The sequence below is a fragment of the Haemaphysalis longicornis genome, unplaced genomic scaffold (genome assembly GCF_048455015.1).
Source record: "Haemaphysalis longicornis isolate Haplotype H1 unplaced genomic scaffold, Haemaphysalis longicornis Haplotype H1 scaffold_12, whole genome shotgun sequence".
Classification (NCBI taxonomy): Eukaryota; Metazoa; Arthropoda; class Arachnida; order Ixodida; family Ixodidae; genus Haemaphysalis; species Haemaphysalis longicornis.
The window spans coordinates 2,379,918-2,387,954 of NW_027526225.1; the positions used below are offsets into that span (position 1 = coordinate 2,379,918).

The following is an 8,037-nucleotide window of genomic DNA, read 5'->3' on the forward strand; positions in this document are numbered from 1 at the left end:
CTGAAGTAATAAAGGGTGTGGTTTTACTTGTCCCTGATTTCACTCTTTGTATATCCACGTGTGCGAATTTACGTTGCATGGAAAATTGTTGTGGGCGTCGTTTACAGCTTTGCTTTCCAACCACATTCATAGTGAACTGATGCGCATTTCTTTACATTTGTAATCGTTTTCTGACTGCACGTGTTCAAGCCAAACGAAATTGCTCCCTCAATTGTCCACGTCTAGCTTAGGGCGAGCCTAATAAAGGATCCGCTTATTTCCCAGCAATCGTTCCTCGATTTTCGGTATTTTCACCAAACGGAATTGCTTACAAAGCTTTTACTCGTGGAGACACGGCCGAGGGCATCGTTCTAACATCCGATCAGCGTTTAGCCCCGGAAAAGGCAATGAAAGCGATGAACTATAGCGCATCCTGTTTCCGGCGTAAGTTACCCTCGAATAGTGGTTAACAGTGTGGCTTAAGCTCGTTTATTTCGTAATTGAGCTGTGGCATCTTTATTGGGGTTATCCAGTTCCGTTTGTGCGACATAAAAGGGATCGCTCCCCGGTGCATTCACAACAACGGCGTCAGCTCTTTCCAAGTCAAAGGTGAAAAATTTTGCATCGTTTCAATCATATATGTCTGCCACAAGTAATGCTAAAATCCGGGTTCAAGGCACAGACGTTAGACGGGCACAATTATTTTGCGCCGTAGAGGGTTGCAGATTGACTACACAACCTGGGGAACTTTATGTGCAGCGTAATAATTTGACTCGAGGCTAAGTACTTACGAATCGACTGCACATTTTGTGCAAAAAAATGTTACATTGGGAATTGATGACACTCTTAACGTAGCCGAGAATATTCGTTTGAGGAAAAAGTTCTAAAAACACAACCGTTGGTGCAGCTAAGTGGCTTATCAGAGTTCTTAGAGAAATGATTACTCCGGTGTTAGTCGATGTAATGCAAAGTGTTTTCGTGAAGCCGATATTAAACGCGAGAGCTTGCGTTGAGCGCAGTTTCAAGTTTAGCGTCGCTTTACCAAGTTCCAGAGGCATGAAAACTAGCAGCTGTAAATCTAAGGGCAGCAACTTATAGCACAGCAATTATTTGGACTTCCGCAAAGTATTTTAGTGTTCGTATCAAAGTCGACTGCCTTCCCATTGCGAAGTATCAACTCTTCTGCAATGGCTTTACTACTGCTTCCTGAGCGCTCGGCCTTTTGAGCGAAAAAGCTTAGTGTGCTTTGAATGGTTTTAAAATCTTTCACCATAAGTACGAAAATTGGGTTCCTGTAATATCTTAGGCGGGATATACGAATATTAAGCTGCACATTTTGCACAGCCGCGTATAGAACACCGAAGCGATTATCGGCGAACGCTAACCTTGCTGATGCTAAATTTGATGCCAAAACATCTCTATCTGTTCTTTAAAACATTGACCGAGTATCTGCTCGAAGCTGCAAAAAATCGTCGAAAGTCGATAGTCTAGTGCCAGATTTTCCAGGTAAATGTCTATCTTTTCTCCCCCGCCAGCATCTCACGCTCTTCCCCTTCCATGATAAACAGGTGGAGGTTTGCTAAAGCCAATTCAACATTCCCGCCTTCAAATGCTGGCGCTACATCTATAGCACGGTGTAAGAAAATTCTTACACCGTGATCTTCACTTGGAATGCCGCCACGAGGCCTCGGCTGGGGCGCGAGCTCTTTATGTATTTCGGGGTCAAAATATTGTTTTTCACGCGTATTTTGTATTTTGTTTTCTGGCAAATTTCAAGTGCACGTCTATCTTTAACTAAAATAACCCTGCCAGTCCCAGTTATGTATTGATGCGTTGCCTCATATATGCCTAAATTTTTCTATTTGCTGAACAATGTTGACAAGCATGAAATAGTACTGCACCACATTCAATAGTTTGGAGATGTTTTGCCTATAGAAACCTCTCGGTCAAGTATTTAACTTTTAATCGGGTGGCTGCAGAGGGACAGAGAGACGGACCGAAATTTTTCGTTTTAAGTAGCCTAAGAAAGGCTATCGTCCTTAAAACGCCGTGCTCGGTGCCATTTACCACGTCTAATCAGCGGTCACGTGCTTACCGCACAACAACACACGGGATTAGGCTACTTACAGCCTTGCGAAGGTGTTGACTAAATGCGTGGCAAAAAAAAAAAACAGTTGAAAAGGCCTATAAATATCGAGATTTCCAAGGAAATTCTTCTGACAGTTTGCGCGTTTGGTCTACTCGTTAAAAGACATTGAGACCTGATCGCAATTTCCGATCCTGCTCCAGGTTGGTAGTATCGTTTGTATAGGAGAGTTTAGAACGACCGAATTTTAGCTCAGTTTGTCCAAAGGTGGAAAATCTCCTTCGAGAGCACAAAAGACCAATGCTTTTCCTGAGATAAATGGTCGACGCCGAATAACAGAAATGGCGCCGCCATCAATGCAGCAACGTAACCAATGTGGTCGTTCTTTGCAGGAACCAAAAAAACATGCCCCAATTCGGAGGAGCTCCTCTTCTGGCCTTCGTCGTAATCGTCGCAGGTAAGAAAAGCGCGCGGTATTTTTTAACGGCAGAGCTGTTTACCCCGAATGAATGAATGAATGAATGAATGAATGAATGAATGAATGAATGAATGAATGAATGAAAGCTTTATTACTATATATATTTTGCCGGTATAGGTCCCCTCTGTTCAGGGAACCTCTAGGTTGCCTATCGTGGCTTCCTAGGCGGCGTCATGTGGACTATAGGTTGAGTCCTTGTCGGGGGCTTGTTGACGTCCCTTGCAGTGGCGTTCCAGGTTTTGCTTGATGAAAGCGGTGAAGGCTTTGTCTGTCCGTTGCACCAAAAAATCTCGAAGCCTCAAAAAAAATATGTGGTGAGGGTGGTTCCGAGAATCTAACCCAGCACCTTTCAGCCGTAAAACCGGCAACTTAACCACTGAGCCACACCAAAGACCCAAGGGGCACGAGGTAAGCAATGGCGGGGAACGATAACATTGCGCAGCCAACTGGTAAAAACACGCGTCGGAATCGAACCTGGGTCCTCGCGTTATGAAAACGGCGTCTATCCAATTGAGGTATAATCGCATTCCGGGCGAACAGCATTTCCTTTGGGTTCGTAGCGCGGGCGTTGGCTTTGGACTTGGCCGCGGTTAACTAGCGCGTGCTAACGCGGTCCGCTTTGGGAGAGATGTGAAAGCCCGCGGACAAAGCGATCCGGGCCTACCAGTCATGGAGAACTTGAAGTGGCAAGTTCGGAAATAAATGCGAGGTTCAACGCAGCCCGGTATCTGACGAAGGGAGAAGGGCGGTCAGCGTTGCTGTTTCTCCAGCTTTGCACCACTAGTGCGAGCTGGGCCAATTTTTCTGTTAGGCTTTTTCTCATCGCAAGAAGTGATCCTGACGGTCGAGTATTACGAAGTACAAGGCCCAATTGGTGACAGGCAGAACCAATCAAACAGCAAGCAGAAGCAAGTTATTGCGGAACAATTGTTGCTCTTTACATTGGCCATGAAGACAAAATGCACGTCTGCTTGATTAAAAATGCTGCTTTGTCCCGATCACAAGACAACACAACAAGACAACACAAGACAACACAAGGGATGGCTCGAGGCCGCAGGGTTCAAGGGACTCTGCAACACTTCCTGTGAAAGCTTTCACTCTTTCCTTCGGGTCTGGAAGCACTGTGAATAAAACTTTAGTTATCGCCAGCACGCAGCGGCCCTGCGTGATTTGCTCGTCGCAGCAGATACGACTTCCGTTTCTGCTTTGCTTTTGTGGCTTTCTTTTTAAAGTGGCTACCCAATGCGTTTATCGCTGCAACTGAAAGGAGTTCGGTCATGGCCGCTGCATCGCTCTAATGACGTCATTCGAGCGGCCGCGGAACGCCAATACCGAGAAAGAGAGAAAAATATTTCGAGCAAGTTTCTAAGTTATCTGATGGGCATCAATTCATTTTTGGCCGAGGTAGTTCGCGACCCCCTAATCTAAGTACTGGATATGTTGGTTGACTACGTTTCTGCAAGCATTTAAGATTTAGGAAAAAGTTGAGGGGTTCGTTTAAAGGATTGGGTTAATAATGGCCCGCCATGGCTCCCTCGCAAAGAAAGTGCCACAACGCGGCCAAGGTGTCTTTGTGCCGACCGCGTTTGCGGCACCGCAGTCCCAAACGAGGTGGCGGGATAACAATAATTCCAGATTTATTGTAATTTAGAATACCGTATTTTCGCGCGTATAACACGCAGCAAAATGTGAAAATTTTAGTGTCAAAGTAGGAGTGTGGATAATACGCGGGTTTTTTTTTTTTTTTAGTGCAGCTTCACAGCAATGCGCGTTGAAGTTGCACTGCGCGTTGTGGCATGAAAATGACCTTGTGTTTTTGTATAACAGTGAGAACTGCGGCTCAAGTGATAGCTCTAGCGAGAGCAGGGACGCTGAGTGAATTGTGACTTTCGCCTTGCAGTCATTGTATTCTACTTGCTAAATATACGCTTTTTCTGTCTACGTACAGTACGTGATGTGTTGATTGAGCAGCAGCTTTGGTGCAGCCTTTCCTTTATCAAATGTGCGGGCAATACGCGATGATTTTTTTTTTCTTTTCCGGCGGGCTGAAAGGGGGAGGGGCGCGAATTATATGCAGGGGCGGGTTATACGCGCGGAAATACAATAACTAAGCCGGGCGCTAAGGGAACATAAGGAAAGTGGCCACTCCCCAGTCCCTTTCTGGCGAAGTCTCTATGACGTCACGGGAATCTTGCATGTTGCGACTGGCGACCAAAGCCACCGCCAAGAGACACACGCCTTCGCACTCGATCTCTAGGTCGGTTTGCACGTATCACCTGAATGCTAAAGTGCAGCTAACGCGCTGAGAACTACCAAAATCTGATACCAAAAAGTATCAGATTGCTTTATCAATACAGGATTGTAACTTGCTCCCGGCAAGTATCGTTCGTCTAACACAATTCTTTCAGACCGCGTTGCATTCATTTATCGCCCTAAATATTGACCAGTAAGCCTTAGAAACTGCTTTGCTGAAAAAAGCGCTGTAAAATGTGCATTTTTGTTTGCAGTTTCAGTCGTCCAGTGTAATCTTGTAATGGGCACAAAAGTTTGGAAATGTTTTTTTTTTAGTTTGTATGTACGCTTTGCAATGTGCCTGTCGATTTTGATGTTACGCGTGGCTTTTGCTTGCACCTTATTTATACGTACCCCTCTTGCAGTACCAACTTATTTGCGTTGATACATACTCTGTTAAACAAAAAAGACACGAGGAAGAGAAGCGAATGATCGATGTACTCTGTGTGTCACTCCTCGTTCAACTGTTATATGGTGTTGTGTTCTTTGTTTTTAACCGACCCCCTATGTAATGCGCATCACGGGCCCTTACGGTACTAAAATAACATAAATAAAATAAAACTCTATGTTGATAAGTACGTTTTTAGCGCTTCCCTTTATTTTGTCACTGCTTCCTCTATTGCGCCACTGCTGACGTCTTGTGGCGCGAGATTCAAAATTTTATTTAATATTTCTTGCGTACTTAAGTTGTTTAGAAAAAAACGTTTTTCGTGGTAGAAACGGAGCTGAGTGAGTTGCGAAAAGCCAGTTCTTTCAGAATGAACCAGGTTGAGGTTGTAATTTGTCTTCACAGCCTCTTAAAGAAAAGTTTCCTTTATCTTCGCAGTAAGCGTGTATACGTACGCGCGGTATTATTTTAGAGGTGCAACGCAAATGTTGACAAAAGACTATCGTCTTTCGTCGACATTTGCAACGAAAGGAGCAGACACGCGGCCATTTTATATCCTGCACACAGCAGACTATAAGGCCACTTGAAAATTACTGGAGCTGCTTTATGTATGGTAGATGTCGTATTTTCTTTGTGAGAAATCGCACGGGTCTGAGATTTTCTCTCCAGAAGTGTTGTGAATATATAGGCGTGACCTGCCTCACAGCTTTAAAACCTTTCTAAAAAAAAAATCTACAACCATGCAACGACGAACAGCACGAAAGAGGATGCCTCGATTTGACGCTGTGCTGCACGAGTTCTTCTACACTTCTGCACTAGCCTCTGTGCGAGTTCTCGTCTCGTGCAAGGTGCAGCGTGTTCTGGCGCGTTTTTTGGTGCGCATCGTAGCAGACGGCTCCAGCATGATACTTGTGTCAGTAAACGGAGTATAAACGACAACGTTTCCCGTTTTAGACGAGAATGGTCGTCACGTGCAACAAGATAGTGCATTTGTGTACGAAACACAAGATGAGTGCAGGGTGACGCCATTTCAAAAAAAAAAAAAAAAAAAAACCACAGCAGACGACGGTTGTGCACTTTTGCCCTCGATTCGGCCGCTGCACGGAAAGCGCTAGTGTACGGCTGCACTCGCACTGAAAGAACTGGCGCTGCACTTGCACGACACTTTTGTGAACTAGTGCACGAAATGCAGCCAAATCGAGGAGACCTAATAGCAATAACGACAACTTTGACTCAAAACTTGCAACAACTTAGCTCTAGATATCGAGGAAAACACATGAGGCAGTGACGACTAGCCTCTTTTTTGACGGGTCATTATGACGTCACAGCGACTTCTGTGCGCGATTGGCCGCCGCAGACCGAAGCCACCTTAATGCGTCACTGCTGACGTCGCGTAGCGGGAAATGTGAAAGTATATATTTCTATCTTTCTTTTTCGTTAAAAACGTCCTTCGTGGTCCATTAGAGCTGAGTGAGCTACCAAAGGCTAATTCTTTAGAACTAAACAAGATAGTAGTTTCCCCTTATCTCCCCCTAGTGTCACTTGATAAGGTATCCGTTTTGACCGCCACTGAAGCAGGCAAGTCAGCAACGGCGGCCATTTTGGCGTTTATCAGAGTTGCGAGATTGCCGCTTCTACGGCCTCGCCGTTAACTTCGACCGGGTCGTTTGATAATGACACTGTCGAAGATGCAGCAAGACGGCATCTTTGGACACACTTCTGCTACTGAAATTCTGATAAACGCGTTATCTTTTATTCGCGTTCGGAAAGACGTCAGTCGCGCGCAGCCGCAGAGGAGGGAGAGCAAGCTAAGCCTACCAGGGTTGACCGACTAAAACGCATAAACAACAAATAGGCGGCGCTTATCAACCGTCGCAATGTAAACAAATTTCACGTGATGCGAACTCACCAATGATGGAACTATAGGAAAAAAAGAGGGCCGATACCCTGAAACCTTATCTAGTGGCATTAGTCTATCCTTTGAAGAGACACCCATGAACATGAGGAATAACCTGTTTTGTTTACATTCAGTTGTGCTGAGCAGTAGCCTTTCTTGGATCAACGTTTTCACGCTGTTGGGGTAACCATTGTCTTTCAGTGCTTCTGCTGATGACGTCATTCGAGGGAGCTGACGCTGCGTACTGGCGGCCAATCGACCACCAGGAGCGGGCCGCAGACAGCCCGGCACAGTAGGCTTGCATTGGACGGCGACGTGCTGGTACTAGCGTGCCTTTGTTGCTGTCCGGAGGTGGCGGCCCCTGGGCCTGTCATGTTCACCCGTACCAGTGGCTACGTCCTAATTTGGGTTAAACCTATGCAGACCAAATAAAATCTAGACTTTATGATTACACTCATCTATGGAAACCAGCAGGGATGACGAAAAAAATGGCTGACGATTACCACACAGTAGACTCCGGTTAAGACGAACTCGGTTAAGGCGAACTCTATGGCTAAGACGAGCAATACGTTTGCTCTCTTGCAACGTCCACAATGCACAAACATCCGCTTAAGGCGAATTTCTGATAATACGAACAAATTTTCCCGGTCCCTTCGAGTTCGTCTCAACGGGAGTCTACTCACTCCCTAATGCGAAATTTGTGCGCAGCGCAAACTGCAGTCTTCTCGGTTACGGTTGCGTCTCAGGAAGTGACCGCGTTATCAGCGAACGCATGGCGCTACTGTGCTGTTATCTCGCAGCGCAACGCCACCGCTCAGCATGTTGTTGTAAATCGTGTTTGAACCACCCGGGTAAATGTCACGTGGTTCCGATGAGCCACGCAACGCGGAGGAGATGGGTAGCTGCTTTATTGAAAG

General features: G+C 45.8%; 1 long non-coding RNA gene across 1 annotated transcript; it reads left to right on the forward strand.

The window, feature by feature from the left end:
• Nucleotides 1–501: 501 nt before the first annotated feature.
• Nucleotides 502–7,571, forward strand: LOC144161835 (uncharacterized). Its single transcript, XR_013320500.1, has 3 exons — nt 502–588; nt 2,458–2,522; nt 7,322–7,571. It is a non-coding gene; the product is annotated as an uncharacterized LOC144161835 (long non-coding RNA).
• Nucleotides 7,572–8,037: the final 466 nt, after the last annotated feature.